At 40.9% G+C, this 21,786-nt stretch overlaps 1 protein-coding gene across 1 annotated transcript in view; it reads left to right on the plus strand.

The window, feature by feature from the left end:
* Hs3st-A (Heparan sulfate 3-O sulfotransferase-A) overlaps window positions 1–21,786 on the plus strand; it is a 150,959-nt gene that overhangs the window by 19,623 nt on the left and 109,550 nt on the right. Inside the window, exon 2 of the mRNA XM_069112603.1 lies at window positions 2,871–2,928. The gene's annotated coding sequence lies outside the window, so the exon portion shown is untranslated. The remainder of the gene's footprint in view (window positions 1–2,870; window positions 2,929–21,786) is intronic.

The following is a 21,786-nucleotide window of genomic DNA, read 5'->3' on the forward strand; positions in this document are numbered from 1 at the left end:
ATTCCGAGTACCCTGGAGACATGTTTGTACCGTATACACGTTGCGAGAAAGCTATTCCGATTGCACGACAAGACACGTATATTTGACGTGTATCGTTTTTCGATGGTTCGCGCACTCTCACCTGTCATTTATTATCAACGTCGAGACAAATTTTTATCTCCTACGCGTATTTAAAACTTGACGCCTGAACAATAAGAAAAGCGAAAAGTACACGTTGATGAGTAACGGACGCACGAGGACGACGGCAGTTTATTCACCCGGTCGGTTTACGTAAATATGTTAAAATATTTGACGTAATACTCGATAAAGGGAACCGAATCAGTGGATCTTCACCGTGCTCGAAATAGAACTCTAAACGCGATCAAAGCGAGCAAACAACGCGTAAGCGTCGTAAGAACGATATTTATATTCCGGAAATCCGGTAAATCCAACACGCTAGATAGATCAAAGAACTTTTTAATTAAAAGCAAACCAATTCTAGAAGTAGCTTTGCTTTAAATTCCACCTTTGTGTTTCGATTACACATAGCGTAATTCCTTTTCCAAACATACGGAATATCCCATGAAAGATGCTGGCCGTAATTTTCGCAGTATGATCCGTATATCGTGTGCTAGTCGCGAAACTTGACGTCACGTGCGTTCAACTTTAAATCGCATTCGGACTGAAAAATCGGATTAACGCGCGATGAAGTAAGTCAGTGTACGCGCGGAGCATCTACTTCCGGATGTCGGTCGATGCTGCATCCGTTCGTACGAATGGAAACAAGCGTACGTAAGTATTGGATTGGCAACTAAGTGATTGCGCATTTTGTCAATACCATCTAATGACAAAATCCGCAGTCTCTTAGTTGCCAACCCATTACATATGGAGATAGGAACGCAAGAGTACGAGTTAAATACGGCGGAGAGCGGTTTTTATGGGTCTCGAGTGGATTCGTTTTTCTCCTATTCTCCCATTACATCGGTTCACGGAACTGTTCGAACGCTTAGAACGGTAACTAGAGAATTTTTTTTACCAGTATATTACGTGCTCTATAAGAAACTTTGAAATTTCGTCAGCGCTGAAACGAGACAGAACTATCGCGACTACAATAGCAAAGTTTGAAATCTATTCGAAACATGTACCAGGCATGTAAATATGAAACCGGAATTTTTGTATAGAAAATACACGTTTATTGTATGAAAATGATTAAAAATATTTTATTCCTAGTATTGCCCATCGCTAGCTATACATTTTTCCCACCTATCTGGCAATTGGTGGATGCCACGCCAAAAAAACTGTCGCTTTTTTGAGGCAAACCAGTCATCGAGCCACTTTCGTACATTTTCGTAAGAAGTGAAGTGCTGGTCAGAAAGTGCGTGTTCCATCGATGCAAATAAATAGTAATCGGACGGAGCCAAGTCTGGTGAGTAAGCCGCGTGCGAAAGTATTTCCCAACTGAACGCTTCGATCGTTTCCTTGACCGGTTTTGCTGTATGCGATGGTGCATTATCACGAAGCAAAATTACTTTGTGTTGCCTTTTTTTGATATTCTGGTCGTTTTTCACGCAAAGCTTGATTCAAATCGATCATTTGTTGTCGGTAGCGCTCGGTATTAACGGTTTCGCCAGGTTTTAACAGCTCGGTGGTCTTTTTCGGTGGTCTTCCACGTTCTTCGTTCCTCGCGTCAAAATTGCCACTTCTGAATTTTTTAAACCACTCAAAGCACTGTGATTTACCAAGAGCATGCTCACCGTAAGCTTCGACAAGCATTCGATGCGATTCTGCAGCAGTTTTCTTCAAATGGTAACAGAAAATCAATGCTGTCCGCAAATCGTAGCTTCCAGGCACAAAATTTGACATGTTCGACGCTATTACAAACCATGCTGTTGTATGAAACTTGTATTGTTCCGAGTCGAAAATGTTTGTGAGATGTCAACAAAGACTTCTGGCATCAATGACGCAGTTTAGTGATAACTACATTATCTGCTAGGGTCATCTATAGGCAAATTCCGGTTTCATACTTACAGACCTGATATATGAAAGTTATAAGACATTTATTGCAAACACTCGGTGAAATATTAATATACGTAATACTCTTGAACGTACAACTAGTGATCTCACTACGTACCGTGACTTATCGATACAACGAATAATCGACTCGCTGTTCGTATCACCTTGTAAAGCGTATGCTTTCAATAAATATCTTGCAACTTGTAAATACGTTTTCGCGTACGTTTGAAGTCATACCGATATAATCGGGGTAGCCGTGTTTCGAATTTCAAATCAAAATTTCTTATACGATTTTCGAAAGTATTCGAACACTTTTGCGAGCCACCGTACATAGAAAACGAAGAAGGCGAATATGAGGTAAACACGGCAGAGACCGGTTTTTGTTCAGCTTGGTTTCTTCAAGTGGCAAACGTGTCCGCCTTTCTTCCGTTGTCTCGTTATATCGCGCATCCTCGAGCACGAGAAGGGGGATGAACCGATGCCGGTGCGCTTACACCGAGGAACCTACCCTCCGGTTATGCACCCATATCCGCCGCCTTCCGCGTCGTAATTTCTTTGTGCTCGTCAGCTTTACGCGATAAGTACTTCGTTCGCTGGAACGGAACAGAGAGAAAAGTTGCACACGGAAGCCGACTTGTAATCGTTTATACGTCGTCGTCATTTCGCTCGGAACGTGACCCGAGGGTGACGTTTGTTTCCGGCGTTGCCGACGCGTTGCAGATTGAACGCACCGACTGGTCGCGTTCATCCTGCCGCGCTTGGTATTCTGATTAAAGCGGGATTTGTTACGGATTAACTGGATTCATTCTGTTCATTTTTAACCTTCTCTCTTTTGTTTCGCGTTTATCCTCCATTTTAATCGTTTGCCTTCGTTTTAGGTGTCTTGGTAAACCAGCGAGGCAGCTGATTCCCGCGACTGGGTCTCGGATAAATAACGTAAGTAGGATTTTTAACCATTAGATAGATCGTAGATGTTTATAGAAATTCATTGTTTACGACCAAGACTGAAGAAGCGCACGTTCTACGCAGAGATATTTGTTTCGTTTATAAAATATCAGCTATTGTGCTTCGGATATTTCGTATATCTTCACGTGGGTATTGTTACGCGTTCGTTAGATACGTCGAATTTCCCGTAAATCGCGATCTATCGATGACTATCGTCGTTAGGCTGTCGGTAGTACGTCGCGCCGATTCGTCTTGTATCGAACGGCGATGATTCGTCGTTTAACGTGCAAGCAAATATGTACTGAATTTTCAATCGCAAGAGGATCGTTTAAAGAACGTAGAATATTTAACGAGTACAAGCAGAACGTGCTAATCGATGCAAACGGTTGAAATTTATCGTCAATTGGTCGAGAGGAAAGATCGATCGTAACAGGGAAATCGAAACGTGGCTTGAGAAGGAATTTACGTCGGAAGAATGGAATTTTATCGAGTGAGTCTAATCGGCGTTTGTTGCCACGTGTAATTAACTATATTAGATTCAAGCTCGCGGTACGTACGCTGCGTTGGCACGCGATCTAATCGCGTCAGATCGCGTCCCGTAAAGGCACAACGACTCTCAGTCTCAGCTTGGCGTTTCCACCAATCGTCGATCTATTCGATATTATATACCGTTAAAAAGAACGTCATTCGCTCTGCAAATTTTCGCTCAACCGTCTCGTAAAATTCGAACGTCGATTCATCCATAATTTACATTTACGATTATCTTTGTAATTTTGCCTTGACGAATTCTTGCGGCGTGTTAGATCGCGTGCTGAGCACAACGACGTAATAACGATCTTCGTTTTGATCATTTCAGAGGCTAATTCGATAATAATTGAGATGTCTTTCTAATGATCTCTTGAAATGTTTACGAGGATAGATTAACGGTTCGGTGTTTCCGATAATTCGTTTCCATGGAATTGGCTAAATCGTTTGATTTCGCGTGTATAATTCGGAAAAGAGGCGCGCAAGGTCAGCGTTTATTTCCACCTGCGATGAGCTCTGGAATTAAGCGTCAACGCCTTCGCCAGCTAGCTGATAGTTAGAACGGTTCGCCGTTTCGTATTTTATTCAGAGGGTCGATCAGCGGATTAGATATTTACAGAAAAGAAGTCTCTGGTTTTTTTCTTTTTTGGCAAATACGGCACGCTATCAAGATGGTTATCGGGTGGAATTGCGGTTAACCGGGAACGAACAAAATTGTGCTGCAGCCGGTCGAGTGTCGAATTAAAATATACACGTGTATAGATCTATCGCGTAATAATAGTTTAGTTTGCGGAGCGTACGTAGTTGGATTTCGTGTTCTGGGTCACGTTATCCATTCCTTTACGCCTCGTTCGCTATTCCAGCCGGCTCGATCTCTTCGTCGACGTCATGTTCTTCTGACATTTTCAGTTTTCGTGGCACGCGAACACATTGTTGCAATCTAATGGCTGACTATATTCCGGATAAACTGCCGCTGAATTATGCCGGTGGCTGCGATTCGAGTGCATCCACTCGAAGCGCAAACAAGCATCTTATTAGTCCTTAACCCTTTCGACTGGTCTAGAAATACCGGAAGTAATGTATAATTTTCTGGGAGTTTCCTGTTCGTCGAGTGTTGTATGTCAAATAATTCAACGCCGCTTTACCGCGCAATTTGTCTTCTATTGTGCGCAACCTGTTCTCCCAACCCTCTCGGCCTCCGCGCGACTTTACGTTTAATAATCTGCTGAACGTGGCCCGTAAGCACTCGTCGACGACTACGGTAACGTCTGTTCGCTCAATTAGTGCTTAATTATCAAGTCGAGGGCTGTTTTAGTTTTTGCCACGGCGCCGCCACGCGCGATACTCTCACTCGCAATGGCTGACACATTTTTCGGCAAATTTTCCTTTTTCTTTCTCTTTAACGTTCTTACAGACCGCAGGATTTCGAGATTGCTAATATCCTGTGGTTTCTAACGGTATCGCTTACGATCATTTTTAACCGAAGATCGGTGTATGTATATCGACGTTTCGCTATATATTTTCCTGCGCGTAAATATAAAATAGAGTTGTTGGAGATCACAGGTTGCCCTGTACTGTTTAGCATAATGCCAAAGGTAACCGAAATTACAGGAGAAAGAAAATGATGGTCGATCAACGTTCTTCGAATACCTGTGATTCGAACGGTACACAGCTTGTAACACTTGGCGTACTGTAACCTAGTAAATTGTGGTTTAGTCGCGTCGTACACGATACAATCCTGTTCACACATAGCGAGTAGAAATTTCATGGAACGTGGGAAAGTAAAATTCACGCGACGATCGATCAATTATAAATTTCCCTAAAGATCTGCCTTTGGCAATTAATATTTTCCGAATAACGTCGACGAAGTTAGGAAAAGTTATTCTGCTTGGAAATTCAGCTTGATGATATAGATTTTCGAAAGCACGATCGCAAAGTTAAACGCAGGATAATAGGAATAAGAAATGCAAGAAACGAAGTAAACATTCATAAGGAAAGAAACGTAAAGAAAATAAAGCAGGCTGCTCGCCGGGATATTGCTTGTTTCGTTTCGCTAGCAGGCAGTGTGAAGTAGAATTTCTTAGTCCCTTGGCCACTCGACTCTTCGCCACGAGTATGAACACCGCCGATAAACTCGGCTAGGATACATTCTGAGAGAAACGATTCTTAATACTTTCTAACGAAGGCATCTCTGCCGGGAGTAAGCCGATTACGTTTTTATTTTACGGTCCTAAACTTTTACGCGAATCGTTTCGTTGCAACTGCCGCGGAAGAAAAGTTTGTGCGTTATAAATAAACTTCGAGCATTACCGAAGTACTCGACTTTTTATCTATTTTTTTTTCTTTTTTATCGAAGTAGCACTCAAAGGCGCGTGACAGAATGACGCGAGCTGCATGGATCTTTTATGTCTTCAATTTAGCCTGCACGACGATGTATCTTTACGTAATAAGAATATTTACGCAGGATATTATTAGTATTAAAAAGTGGAGATCGACACTTGCCATTATTACAATTACGAGAGAAACAGCAAAGTTTAGCGTTTAGTTGTGTTCATATTAGAATCTTTTATTATTCAAGTACGTACCACACTGCAGGAATATTTCGTTCATTGAACATTCCGTTATCCGGACGCTTTACCTTCTGCAACGTTCTATTCCATCGTCCATTGAATGTTCCATTCTGGTCTAATTATAATACTATATTACCTGGCATAACAGCACGTACGCGTGCAATTTAATACGAATCAAATAAACATAGTCGATTTTATAATGTTATAACGCCACGAATGCACAATGCTAATTAGAAGAATCAAAGATAAGAATAAAAAACAGGGTTTGCAATTTTGAAACGGCAAAATATAATCCACCTTTTGGATATAATTTAGTAAATATCAAGTAATAAAGTTAAAGTATATTATGATATTGCGTGATTATCGTTTCCAAAATCGTTATGGCGAGGTTTTTAACATTCGCGGACGGACTCTGATTATCGAAAGAAAGAGCAGAGGTAGCGAGGTGATTCTCGAACGATCGTAGACACAAAACGCGCCGATTCAAAGTTTTATATCGCTTTACAAACTGGCGAAACATTTCGTCCGTGAGAACGATGTCACTTGCGCGTCCTAATTCGCGACGACATTATACGCTTGCAGAGGAATTTCTGAGCATTCCTGAGAGGGCTGCATTAATGCGTTCTTGAAAGTTAAGATGCTCTTCAAGTCTGACTTCTGCTTTGTTCCTGGCAATACGGACGTAAAGTGCTCCTGAAATTATTTGCAGAGTATCGCGATTTTCTCGCTCGTCGAGAGTCGTCTGGTCTTTGGCTCGTCGCGAGTCTCGATCGAAATTATTTCAGTTCCTTCGATCGATTCGACTACAAAGCGGAGACGATTCGATACGATATCCGGGAGTTTTCTAGTACGTGCAATTTTTGCACTACAATTTTCCATTATTTATATTTTCATTTGACAGAATTACATCACGGATGTTTATGCATTTATGGAAGATGTAATGTTGTAAGAATACACGTAATATAATTTTATGTGCTAGACTAGATTGACCGCGTAGTAATGATACATGTACGTGAATATGTGTGTATGGAAGTACGTGTGTGCGCGGCGCCTCGAAAACAAAGGAATGTAAACTGTTAGTTAACAGTCTGGTATGGAAGAAGGTGAGACGCGTGCAAGTATGTATCGATGAATATCTTTGAAATCGTTTATCAAATAAATATACAGGGTGGTTGGTAACTGGTGGTACAAGCGGAAAGGGGGTGATTCTACGCGAAAAAAGAAGTCTATTTTTGTCTAAAAAAAAGTCTATTGTCTATTCTGAAGAAATCGCAAGTTGCGAGCAATTGAAAGAAAAGATTATTGTAGCCTTTCATACTTTAAAACAATCGAATACGTTAGAAAGGTGGTCATAGAAATTTAATTAGAAGAGCAGAAGTATGTGTTCGGCAGAATGGGCAACATTTTCAGCAATTTTCGTAATAATAAACTTTATGATTACTTCGTATTATTTCATTATGTATTCCTAATTTTCCGTTACGGCAAAAACAAACTTAAACTGCGATAATATCCATCGAGACAACGATCTACAGTGAGATCCGTTATAACGAGACGCGATAAAGTGCACGCGTACCGAGCGAAAATTCAAAGTCGATTTTCTCGAAAACAAAGCCTGGAACGAAAAATCTTTATTCTATATTTTCGACTTCTTTTTTCGCGTAGAATCACCCCCTTTCCGCTTGTACCACCAGTTACTAACCACCCTGTATAACTATTCTAATGTAAATTCTAAGTGTAAATTTAGTGTTTCCATACCATTATTTCGGCTATTACGATCCAAAATTCTCAACAATATAAAATATTCAAAGTATAGTACTCGTTGTAACCTGTAATGGACGAAGCAAATTTCCGTTTAAATTCCATTTTTTGATATTAAATGTAGAAAAATACGAATCTGCATAAACATCCACCGTCCGGATATAACGTTATGTACGCTGTATAGTACATATGTGTAACATACATAACATATGTATGTATTTGTGCGATCTCTTTGAAATTACCTTTCGCTTATCGTTATTTTCATCTGCTACTCGCGTTTGCCTAGTTCTACTTGAAATACCCAAAGCGGTAAATTTACATTTTATTGGTTATTTTGTTCTTTTGCTCGAATATATTAGCGGACGGACGATGAAAGCCAAAGGATGAAACTCTTTAAATCCTTCTCGGAATTACAAGCTTTCCTGGATGCAAATGAGAAGGGTTTGAAGACGTTGAGATTCAGACACACGGAAGTTCTTAATTCGAAAAACAACAGATGTCATTCACATTCGATAACTGTCCGAAAACTATCGACGACGATCAATTTACTAGGTCGGGTATTAAGTCCATTGGCGATCTCTCGAAAGAACACGTTAAGTATTGGTTTAGTATTAAGCTCTGTGTAAAATCTATCTCGTCAACGAGTAACTCATTTATCTCATTTCGCTACAAATTTATATCTTTTATAGTTTTTAACACGTTGAAACGTTGGTCGTCGATCATCCACGTTATTAGATCTTTCAGAATGATTAAAATAATTAATTGAAATAAAATAAATTTCACGAACCGACAAATCGTCGACAATGCGAATAATTTCGGTAACATTGCCAGAAACTGTGCGCGGATGCAATGCGATATTTTGCAAGAATTAAACGTTATGGCATAGTATATTTCAATCTGTTGCGGCTCCCAGCGTGAAATATATAAGATTCGCGGTCGAACAATTTTAAACGCGTTTTAAAGTGTTTAAAAGCGTTAAACAATTTTTGTAACATTCTTCTAAAGTGCATATACAAATGGAAGTCAGACGAATTTATTACTTCAATTTAAATCTATTATTCCAATTTAAATCCATTACTCCAATATACATAATAACAGAGAAGAATATCATCGTCTGTCCGTTATCAACAATTTCGTAATAAATTCGTGTCTCACAAACGATAAACGAGCGTACGGGATACTTATCGTTCGATTCGTATTTATAAAATTCGACTTTCGTCGCGTCGAGCCAACGATCACCACAGAGACGAACGACGTATGTATCGATGACCGATGTTGGGAAAAATCGAGCAGAATCGAAATAATTGGTGACGCTGAAAAATGTAAGATCCATGGGACAGGTATCAGGCGTGGACGATCGTTGAGCTCGTCTTCGCGAGTGGGTAGGAAGATTTTTCTTGGAGGTGGGGCAGATAACGCGACGAAACATCGTCGGTACCAAGCGTGCGCGTACACGGAAACATCTAATGTGTGCACACGTGGAGTTAATATGAAAAGGACACGCAACCGAGCAAATTACCATCAAAATTATAAGCTTGGCCGTTCAAGGCCACGGCCTGTTTCAATTTCCTTCGCGGATTTCCCATCGATCCAAATTTACCTGTCCTTTGCACGTGAAAGCTCGCTATACCTGCACTCCCGCTAATTGCATCGTATTTCGCATCGTTGTGTTTCTCTATTCCCTTTTAAGTCGTGGTTTATGAAATAGAGCAAATAATGGTACGTTCTCTACGTTCGGACTTGTGCCGCAGGATATTAAGTATTCTCGTAAGGGAACAGAAACGTGTTATTTAACCGCTTCACCGTGGACGTCGTTTGATTAACTCTTTGCTTTATAATTTTTACCCCCGGGTATATATACAACCCTGTTCGTAAGTACGTATTAGAGCGTTTGCTACCCTCGTACAGAGCGCGATAATCGACCCAGATAATCAACTTTAGCATCGATTTTAGGTTTTTGCAAACGATCGTGGAACTTGCAACTGGACTGTTCCACAGACTTCTATCTTTTCAAATACACCCATTGAGATATATGTAATTTTGTGAGGTACACCGGATTAGCCGCGTAGTAATGACACGCATATGAATATGAGTGTGTGTGGGAGTACTTGCGTGCACAGCGTTTCGTAAAACAGATGAATGCAACTATTCCGTTAGTAGTGTGGTATAGAAGATGGCGAAACAAAGAGAGTACCGAGACGCGTGCAAATGTATATCGACGAAGATCTTGTAAATCACGTATTAAATAAATGTGAAACTACTTTGATATCAATCCTAAGTGTAATCCAAGTGTTCGTATACATTTATTTCGGCGATTAAGAACGACAATTTTCAACAACACCAACTGGGATCCGTTCTATGGAATCCGCTTATTGGCCAACACCGTTCGATCTTCCATCGATCTTTCCAGCAGATCTAATTTTTTTCTATGTTCGAAGCTGGGCCTAAATTAACTTTCAAGCGGCATCGTTTCATCGCGTTTCTTACGTATCGTACTATAATTATTTTTATTCATTTATTTGTCTACCTTATCTTGTTATTTCCAGTCATTTTCTTGTCTTTCCTTCTCTATTTTGCTTTCTATAATACTTGCGATCTTTAGTCTTAGGATATACATAGAGTAACCGTTAATGCTACTTACCTGTTAACCGTGTTCCAACTTTATTTATTATTGTTTTAACAAAGAATTCTCAACCTTTGGGCGAGTAAACTTCTAACCGAATTATTTTCTCGTTGTTTCTTTTATTCCAGTCCCCTGTTGAGTTGCTTTATTCGGCGTTACACGAATAACGGGGGAATCGAAAGTTCCGTAATCTGAAAATGTTCTTATCCAAACAGCCGTCTCCCTGTTAATTCGGATAATGGAAGTTCCGTTGGCCGACGTCGAAGTTTGTACAACGAGATTTTGGCTGACGGTACAGCTATGATATAGCACTCACGTATGTGGATGTCATAAATCGATGTGATAGAGCCGCGCTCAAACGTGAGTTACGCAATGAACGGAAAGTAAATCCTGTGTTCGTTCATCTGCGAAAATCGTCGTTCGTCTCTAAATTAATCGAAGCAGCACGATTACGTAATTTATCTATAATGTATCGTATATGTAACGCGATATAACTTGTATATATAATACATTTTAATCCATCGTATCGTTTAACGATATTGGTAGTTTTACCGGGGACGCGTAATTCAAATTTCGTTTATCGTTAGATCGAATCACTCGCGTTGTATTTTTTACATCGACGTTTATTTAGATCTCGCGAATTGGACATTCTCCGTTTCTCCGCCTATTTTCCAATTGATCGTATCTTTTGAATAGAACTTTCGACGCAATCGCAGAGATTATCCGACAATGTCTCATTGTTTAATTAAAGGATTTCCTTGTCAAGAGCGTATCGGAAGATTCAGCTTATTAAATAGACCGTAATATATTAAATAAACCTTCTTTCTCTCTCTCTCTCCCTCTCTCCGTTTCTCGGTTTAATCTACTTTATCATTTTGAGTTAATTACTTGCCATCACTTTGCTACATAATATGTAATACAATATCCAAGAGTGCGGCCACGTTAACCGCGGTTGCCGACGCGCTGTTCGTGGCCGTGTTTCTCGACCACGTTAAACACAAGATAATCTGACAGTTCGGGAATACGCGGAAACTTGCCTGTAAATAATCGAGTTGTCAATAGCACGCCAACGAATTAATTGCTTGCGATGTTACGTTACACGCAACGAAATCACGAATGCAAATCAAATTAAAACGGTGTCGTTGTCTTGATTCTAACGCCACGCGACAACCAACGTTTCTATTATAAACATTCGCTATCGTGGATTTATCGGTGACGTTTAATTATCGCGCTTGTATCGCAGAAACGTCGGTTTCCGTGTATGGAATTTATAATCTCGTGGGTCATTTTAATTTCCAAATTTCGCGGTAGAGTCTTTCTACTCGCGCGTTTTCTCGTCGCGAATACCACTTTCATTTATCGCGCGTCTAGCGGACGAAACAGTAAACAGTAATTGAAAAGCGTCGCGGCTTCTTTCTTTGTTCCGATCGTTCCGAATTTAAAGAATTTTATCAAAGAGCAAGCGACGTTCGCTTCGAATTTTTGTATTTTTTTTCCAATGCAACATTTTTCGCACAAACAGAGCTACAACGTAACCATTGTTTTACACGTTGCGGAAAGTCGTTGTATAGGATTTCAAAAGAATTCTTGTTTCGTGAATTTTCACCGTTTTACCCGGCGAATATTGAAACCGAAGTTGAAACACAAAATTTGAAGATCACTGGCGCTGTTCAAAGTTCTTCTCTCTTCTTTATCTTTGCTCCTTTTTCTTTTTTCATGCGCCGGAGTAATATAAAACGCTGCGAATAAGAGAACGAGCTTATACCGCAGTTGAAGATAGAGCATACATTTTCGCTTTAAAAATGCATTATCCAATGCATTAACTCTTATCTGCTCGCGTATGTCACGGTACGAGAAAGAAACCAGCTTGTCAAAAAGCAAATTACTCATTTTCTTTACCGCGCGCTTATGTGGTACTTCCACGGTTATTAATCGAGACTCAAGTCCGAGCTTTTACGGATCAAACAAATATCAGCTGCATCGTTTTAAATAAGAAACGGTTCTTCGTGCAAAATTAAGAAATCTTATCAGGTCTATAAGTATGAAACCGGAATCTGCCTATAGATGGCCCTATCTGATAATGTAGTTATCATTGATGCCAAAAGTCTTTGTTGACATCTCACAAACATTTTCGACTCGGAACAATACAAGTTTCATACAACAGCATAGTTTGTAATAGCGTTGAACATGTCAAATTTTGTGCCTGGAAACTACGATTTGCGGACAGCATTGATTTTCTGTTACCATTTGAAGAAAACTGCCGCAGAATCGCATCGAATGCTTGCCGAAGCTTACGGTGAGCATGCTCTTGGTAAATCACAGTGCTTTGAGTGGTTTAAAAGATTCAGAGGTGGCAATTTTGACGCGAGGAACGAAGAACGTGGAAGACCACCGAAAAAGACCACCGAGCTGTTAAAACCTGGCGAAACCGTTAATACCGAGCGCTACCGACAACAAATGATCGATTTGAATCAATCTTTGCGTGAAAAACGACCAGAATATCAAAAAAGGCAACACAAAGTAATTTTGCTTCGTGATAATGCACCATCACATACAGCAAAGCTGGTCAAGGAAACGATCGAAGCGTTCAGTTGGGAAATACTTTCGCACGCGGCTTACTCACTAGACTTGGCTCCGTCCGATTACTATTTATTTGCATCGATGAGACACGCACTTTCTGACCAGCACTTCGCTTCTTACGAAAATGTACGAAAATGGCTCGATGACTGGTTTGCCTGAAAAAAGCGACAGTTTTGTTGGCGTGGCATCCACCAATTGCCAGAGGTGGGAAAAATGTATAGCTAGCGATGGGCAATACTTGGAATAAAATATTTTTAATCATTTTCATACAACAAACGTGTATTTTCTATACAAAAATTCCGGTTTCATATTTACATACCTGGTACACTCAGCATCGAGGAAACGCTTTAAACGACATAGTTAAATCGTACGAAGCACGAGCCAACAGCTATGTACGTACGAAAATTCGCTGAAAGAGACCCAGCTGGACGCCGTCTGCAATTTCCAGCAGTCCATAGCTGAACGCCGCAGGGTTCTATTACTAAAATTGGAGGATATCAAAGATTTTCCTGTATCACGGTGCGACATAAAACAATATTTCGAAGATTTCTGTTCGGCAGGTGTTTCATCAGGTCGGCCGACGTTTTTCGCGGACCTTCATAAATCTTATGGCTTGTGATCGTAGTAACCGCGTGATCAATAATTTGGAAAAATATGTAATAGTAATAAGAATAAAATAACAAAGCTCTGATCGTTGTAAGCTATAGATTTTGAGATGGCGTGGTACTACGTACGCGTAGACGAACGCGTTAACAGTCGCGAACGTAGAAAAAGGGATAGTCGTTTTTTGGTTGCGGTGGCTGGACTTGAAACGTAAATCGATCGCGTGCCAGAGATTGGAAGGGAAGGGAATCGAATTGTCCGTAATGCGCAGCTGGTGGATGGTTTTGGTGTGGTGCTGCCGGCGGTGGAGGACAGCACCCGAGGATCCGTTAAGAAGCCGGGGTGTGCGGCGAGTTTTCACGACATCGGGACGTCGTTTTGAGGCGCCTTAATTGGAATCGGATGGAAGCGCGAGGGAACTTCTTGCTTCTTGGCTCTCTGTGTCGTGAAATTGTAGCTCGAAGACGAATGCCTCGGTCCGTCTGGGAGACGGACCTCTTTCGTGTTAAATCGATTTCGTTGAAACGTTCTCTGCAGTAGCTCTGAAGTTACAAGCAGATAGAGAAACTGAAAGTAGGAAGAGGAAAAGGAAGAGAGAGAGAGAGAGGGAGAAGTAGTAAGGTCCTCGAACGACGCGACGCGTAAATCCATACCGAGTTCCTGGACGAGACAAGTTCCTTCGATTCGAGTTGGAACCATTTCAGCCCGATAGAGTCGGCCTGTGTCGTCGTTCTACCGAACATATTTTTTCGGATTACATACACGGTTTTCGAGTTGGCCCGGCGTCCGCGTATGTCTTTCCGTGTCGGCAGCACCATTGAATGCGTTCGCGTGAATTACGCGGATAGAAGGTAAAATTTCATTAAAACGATTCAGGTCAGTTGACTTAAAAACGCGGATTCAAACGGACGCGACGCTGGATAACTTTATGGTCGGATCTTTGACCTTTTTTTTCTCCTCTCTCTCCCATCCCTCCACCCTTTATTTCCCATTTAATATTTAATCCTTCCAGTTTGACGTTTCGAACGCGTGCCGACAGAGAATAAAGAGAATCTCGTCGTTCCCGAATTCGTCTTCGAATATTGGTCCACGTATTCTCTCTCTTTTGCTTTCTTCCCACATCACCGTGATTTTCTCCTCTTTCTTTTCTTTCTCTTTTCTTTTTTTTTTTTTTGTTTGTTAGGTACGTTAATTGCCTCTTCCGCGGCAGATTGTCTGAAGCGTGTCTCGAGTGGAAAGGAAATCGATTTCCTTAGCGTTCGTCGATGGAACGGTCGTCTGGTCTGGAAATGGCACGTTTTCAACCTACTATATCTCGCCGACTCGCGACGAGGCGCGTGCCTTCCTACGCGACATCCGTCCCGATCTTTCCTCACATTTTTAAATGTAAACGAAGTCTCGTCGAGTAGTTCTTTCTCCCTCCACTCAGCCAGAACGCCTTTGTTCGTTTGACTCGCTCTACGATCCTCTCGGCTCGCAGCGAACACTTACGACTAACAATGCATTTTAGCAAAATCGAAACGTATTGCACGATTTGATCGTACATTTTGTTCTTCTTGTTGCTGGCAGAGCGAATTCTCGTAAACGACGTAACACGCGTCACGAATACGCATTGAAAAATTGCTCCATTACGGAAGAAAGAAAAACTATTAGCTTTATTCCTTTTTTTTAGTTATTCATAATTCGTGCCTTGCGGTGTAGGAATTATAATTCACATTCTCCGTTTGCTTGCAATATAAACCGTATTTACGCTATAGTTATGAGGTGATCGTCGGTGAAGACGCCCACAAGAAATACTCTTGATTTTCAACAATAACGTTTATTAAACTCTTAACAATTAACAACAAATAACGATTAACCACGATTAACGATTAACAACGATTAATAAGAAATAACGAGTGACACTGAACTATCAAGAGTCAATAATTCGTTTCTCTAATTGTGTTGGCTTCGCTTAACCTTTCGCACTTCGCAGCTCGGGGCAGAATGAATCTTTTGGTTCCAAACCAAACAGATTCTTTTCTTTGTTGCCCCTCGATATCCCCATTACGCGCGCGTTTATTAGAAGTTCGCGACGGTTGCCGCGTATGCATTTTTCCGAATATTCGGCGAAAGAACCGCAGGGTTATCGATGTAGGGTACATTAGGCCTGTCGGCCTTACGCTTTGAAGTAATAGCGCTTTGTGTCGCGAAGCCGTTGGAAATTTCCGTGGTCGAGTGCCGCCACAGTTACAAGGAAGAAAGGGTAGTATACGTTCAACAATCAATTCGTAGCGAAACCTTTACGAGATTAATAGACAACAAGTAGGTACATTACTGCGCTCTTAGCAGAGCATTATCTTACTCTCTTGTTCTTCTACTCTGTTATCAGAGTATTATATCGTCTTGCTGCATTTTCTATTGACCAGCGGATCGGCTTGATCGGATTACAAACTATGTAAAGCTTCTTTAGTTTAAAGCTAAATTATATACAATTTCACTTTCTGCGCCTGTTGATTATTTTACGTGGAACTGGTCTTTTAACGTGGACGATCGCTATACGTACGACGACTATATCTATAATGTTTCTTTGTACAGTGTATTAAAATTGCGCGATGGCGAGCGAATATAGCACTAACACAAAATATAGCGATCACGGATATTTATTGGAATCGATTGAATAGGTCAAGACTTGGTTGGTGGAGTTGTTTGGACTCGTCAGATTAGTTTGCGAAGCAACGAGCTTCGGATTGAGACTCGCTTCGAATTCGAAGACGAAACAACGTACCGAGTACGAAGTATGCTTCAACTGAGATTCCTTTAGACTTTAGACCATCGAGCTGGACGCATCGATTTAGGAAGCAAGTGACTCCGAGAGTCACATCGAGCGTCTCTTGTTTCCTGCAAGAATCCTCCTAGGATCATTCATCTACAGCCGAAACCACGTCGATCGAGTATTACCTTCTGTTCCTTATTCGCTAAGCGAGATCAAATAAAATCAGACACCTTGTTTTCCGATCGCGTAAGTTCCAATAATAAACTGAAAGTTTCATGGGAACAGCCTGTGTTTACGGCTGTATCGTAACTCCTGCCTCGACCCAATAAATAACTAATTTCCAAAAGTAATCCCTCTAGACAGCTGATCCCTGCAACTTGAAACGGGTCTCTGGTCAACGAATCAGACGTGCCGTCGAGTTCTCTGAAGCTAATCGTCCTCGTATACGATCCCACGTGTATTCCTATTTCATATTAGACACGCGCACTATATTATCATTTAGATCGTATTATAAATACGGTATCGGCACGGTTGGCCAGCTTTCTATACAGCCGCGATCGTATAACTGGCGAAGAACGACGCGTAAAGGGGTTTGCATAATATCGATTCGTAATCCATCCGTCGACGTGATATGATGATAGCTGCCGGCTCGATTTTTCCCCGGTGTTTCTATACCGTGGGAGTTCCTTGCAATTTTCATGTCATCCTCGTCCGCGGCTTCGAGTCGTCGCACGAGGAAAAACATTTTCCGGGGAAATTGGAACGGAGATGGCTGGAGATTGGCGGGACGAGGGAATAGCGTGCGGTGAAAAGACACGGCACCCGGGTTCCGTGGTAGTCGGCTACCCAGCAATACCTACGAGATCTTCTTCTCTTTGACACCCGAGCCCGGTATGCTACTTTTACATTCCACTCTACGTTTTATACATCTGACGCGTGTGAGCGTGTATTTAAGCAACACTTTGTGCTCGGCCCTGGTGTGCAACCCTGTTGCGCTGTGAAAAGGGCCGCATATGCTCGCGATCTCGTTGCCTTCCGGAGACTTTGATCTTCGTTAATCGCCGAGCTTGCCCGGCTTCCCGAAGGCTTTAAAACGTGGTTTCTATCCCTTCCTCGACTAACTTGGCTCTCCTCCTCCCTGCATTTTTTATCCTTCCCATCGTTAACATTCCCTTTTGTTTCGACTATTTCAAGTACCAGCGAGTAGGAACTTCGCGTTCCTCTTGCGGCTCGATCGTTGTGCTGTAATCCCTACACGAATGAATCCTTCAAGGTGCCTTCTGTTTGAACGCGCTCCTCGAGGTTGCAGCACCGATGGTGCTCGAAGAAACGGCCAAGAGAAGCGCGTGTAATATCAGCTTGTCGGATCCAAAATGTAGTTTCTACGGAGCTACGACTCGGCCAGGCAGTGTCGTATTAAGAAAGAAATTCGCTTCGATACGCGCGCATTAAAAAGCGAGATTTATAGTGGAAATACTCGCACGTCGTTGTCACCGGTTACGATTAGACCGCGGATTTTTACGAGAATTCATATTTTCGTGGGTACGATTAAGAGAGTAGGAGCTAGATAGGAATTTGATTTACTTGTTGAATACTACAAAGAGTACTATTATACTTTTGCGTACTTTATATCTGTATGCGTGTCATGTGCATTTTTCTAACTTTAAATTTCTCGTAATCGCGCAAAAATCCGCGCTGTAGTTACGATCGGTATATTCGAACGAGTTTAAATTTGGACAAGGCGTTGTAAAAGTTCCCAATACGAATTTAGTATGTAGAAAATATAGAGTTGTAGTATCTGGAGAAGATCGAGCAGACGTTAGGACGTCGGTTCGAGTAATACGATTGTCAGTTAAGCTAACAATACCAGTTCCACCGCGGATATTTTCGACACGACTTTTTTTTTTCTCGCAAAGACGGCTTTCAAATTAGCTCGCCGAAGTAGCTTTCTTTTATTATCGAAAATACACTTTTCTATCTTTCGTTCCATCTTGCAGCCCGGAAGCCTGCGAGATATTTATCTTAATTAATTTCCCAGGAGTTATAAATCAAAGTATCGCAGCGTTTTCCAATAATGCAGTCGGAAAGTTTTCCCGAAGGAAGGAATAACTCGGGCAGAGCGTGGCGCAACACCTTACGATTGTACGTTAAAGTATCATATTGTTTCTGGCAATTAAAAACGAACAGTTCCGACTGTACGAATTGTTCGAAGCGAGCAGCTTGGTATATTAATTTGCATAATTGTTACGTAGAACAACAGCCAGAACTCGAAATTGCTAACGCCACTATGATACAGTGCAGGTCGTAACTGGGGGAAATGAAAAAGAAATGTATTCGTCTTCTTTTGTTCGTGCTACGTGATTGGTATATACAGTGGGTCGTAAAAGAATTCGCACACCTTTAGAAACTTTTTACGTTTGTATTATACAACACGCTGTGAAATTTCATTAGTGCAACAAGACTATCGCTATTACAATTTTAAAGCTTAAAACGAATTTCATTACGTATATATATAAGGTTCAATTCTAGGATAATTCAGGGATCGATTCTGAAAATCGGGTTTATTGTGAAAATACTTAAATGAAATACAGGAGTAAACAACAATTAATAACAGTAATAATTAAATAAACAACAACCAATTAATAACAGTAAACAATAAATAGCAAGTTCTGTGCAATGTCTACCTGAAAATCGAGAATCGATTTTCAACGTCCTGAGCTACCGATCTTTCTCCGTCAGTCTTCAATGTTTTAAATAATTACTCTTTCTTCTGTGATCTTGTCTATCTCCGATGTTGATCTCTGTCCGTCCGTTTGGGAAATGCGTGTCTCTCAAAATGGCTCTCCGTAAAACAAAGAAAGCCGCTCTGTCCGTGAAACAAAAGAAGTCGTGCTGTCCGTAAAAAAGAGAAAGTCCCCTTGTTTATCCGCATTTGAACTCTTAGAGAGTTTACATATATAATATAAGATCATCGGAATACTTGAACTATCAATTATTCGCTGTATTAACAATATCATCTTGGACACTAATCGTACGTTTAAAGCCACTGTTCATGCTGCACGTTAACTTCGCTAATTGAGCAAGCGCTAATTACGTTCGCTATGTTCGCAATAGACGTCTCGCAACTTCTATATACATTTTTACATTGGTTTCAAATTCGACTATCGTAATCACGATCGTCGTGTCTCGTTACGATGTCAACGAGATTCCAGAAAGTTTCGTACGGTACACGCGATATATCGGTAAAAATTTTCTTCCGATAAATGTTCGAATACTTTCGCCAACCGCTGTAAGACTGATAAATCGTATCACAAGGTTATAAAGAAGCATTCAACGTTTCTACCTACGCGATATTAAATTCATATTGGACGTGCAAACATCGATATGAAAATCGAAGAGTACGTAGAGTACAGAGGACGTAAACAAGATACGAATATTTGCTCTCGATATTTATAAACGTCGCTCACGCGTTACGAAATTTTTACCATTCGATGTCGAAACTTGCGTCTACTCGTGTTTTATGTAAAATCAATTTGGTGTGGCCGCTATTCGTCGCTCAGTCTGTCGGAGAGGTTTGCTCGTGTTACATGGAAAATGTAGACCGTTTGGACGTAGCTCGCATAATTTATCGGCGAATATGAAACTGCCTTTATCCTTCGCTATGCCGTTATCCTTGGAGCCTGTAACCAATTAATAAACCTTCGATTAATGTGTAATCGGGTGCACGGTCCAGGCAACCGATTGAAAATTAATGGCCTCAGCCGTTGTCACGTAAATTAATTGCAACGCGACATCGTGTTCGCCTGAACGTCAAGCAATTTTATAGTCGCCTGTTTGTCTGCCTTCTGATCGTTTGTTAAACGTATGTTACTGTTTTTTCGTTAACGTTCGTTACCATAATTCGATGCGAAATTGACTGTTAGCTCAGTCTGTCGCGTTCTTATTTTTCAGAAACTGTCCCGATAAATTATCTAACAAGGTTTCTTCCGCTTAATCGATGGGTACCGTGGCATTCGATATTCCCCTAACGTGGAAAGTTCCACGAAAAGAGTAGCGTTCTATTCCGCAGTGTAGAAACTTGTCAACTTTTCAGCGAATAATCTGAAATTCCAAATTGAAATTATACGACTTAAAAGTAATTTAATTTAATGGAAAGGAATCGTACACGTATTGCAGACTCGATTAACCGTCGTTATCGGATGTACTACCGTTTGGCAATTCGGTATTGGTTTTTAATCCGACGATTGCTTAATTACTCGGCTTCTGGTCTAATTGAAGGCGCGGACGATGATAACAGGCAGCCTTTTAGTCGGGAATAAAATTTCCCAGGTGGCCATCGTCCTTTGATAAGAAAAGAATTGTCAGGAGCGCGTTTGCCCAGCCGAATGTTCAGGAACTTGATAGAGGAAAAGTTCCTTCTGGTTACGTTCGTTAGTGTTGGAAACGTTTCCATGATAATAAATTCAGATGGTTCGCATTAAAATTTCTTTCGTTCACCGACTATCGTCAGTCCGATCGCTTTTATCGATTCGTTCTAATTTATTATGGTCGAGACACGTCGGTGCACGTGTAATCGCTGGTAATTTTCTTTCGACGTTCGGACAATGACTCGAACCCTTTCTTTATGGCTCTTTCTTTATAGCGTACGTGGTTATTGGTAATGACGGCCATTCGAATCTCATTTTCGATCTGACGTTTTTCAAGGCTTTCAAAATTCGAATCACTTCGATTAGAATTCGATACCATAAAACTGGCGAGAGTCTTGGACGATTTAATCGCTGTGAAGATTTCCAAGACTTTCGGCAGTTTTAAGATTCGAATTCTTCAACGAATACACATGTTCGAATTAAAATGAACAAATATGTCAATAGCTGATCTCTTTTTTAATACGCTGATATTTTTAATACGCAAATAAACACAGAATCGAAAAGATAACTACGCACGCGTCGTGTGATTAGTATAGTAAAGGATACATCAAGTTCAGAAGTCGATCGTATCTGTTGCTTAACCGATATCGCGTCGCCAGATGCGGAAGGATTAATAAAGAAAGAGTTATCGGAATACGCGATATTACACGTCTAATAAATTTCAAGCTTTGCGTTTGGTTCGGACATTTCGATCTTATTTCCCTTGACGTTACTTTGTTTCTGCCAGGTAAATTTCATCGCGATCGTATCGTACGAGTGCACTCGTGGTTTCTATAAAACCATCTGTTGTGTTCGCGAATCGAATCGAGTGGATTTATCAGCTCCTCGATGCTCGAGTTAACTTCGATGATTCACATCCCTGACAAATTTTTCCTGGATGACTCGATTCGATAGAAAAATTTCGAATTATATCGTGGATTTTGTTATACGGAAAACGTATAAATAATGCTTGCAAACTTAACTACAGCTCAAGAGTTCGAATAAGAAGAACCGCCGCTGTTTCTAATT

The sequence above is a fragment of the Bombus flavifrons genome, chromosome 5 (genome assembly GCF_040668555.2).
Source record: "Bombus flavifrons isolate JBK064 chromosome 5, iyBomFlav1_principal, whole genome shotgun sequence".
In the NCBI taxonomy this organism is placed as follows: domain Eukaryota; kingdom Metazoa; phylum Arthropoda; class Insecta; order Hymenoptera; family Apidae; genus Bombus; species Bombus flavifrons.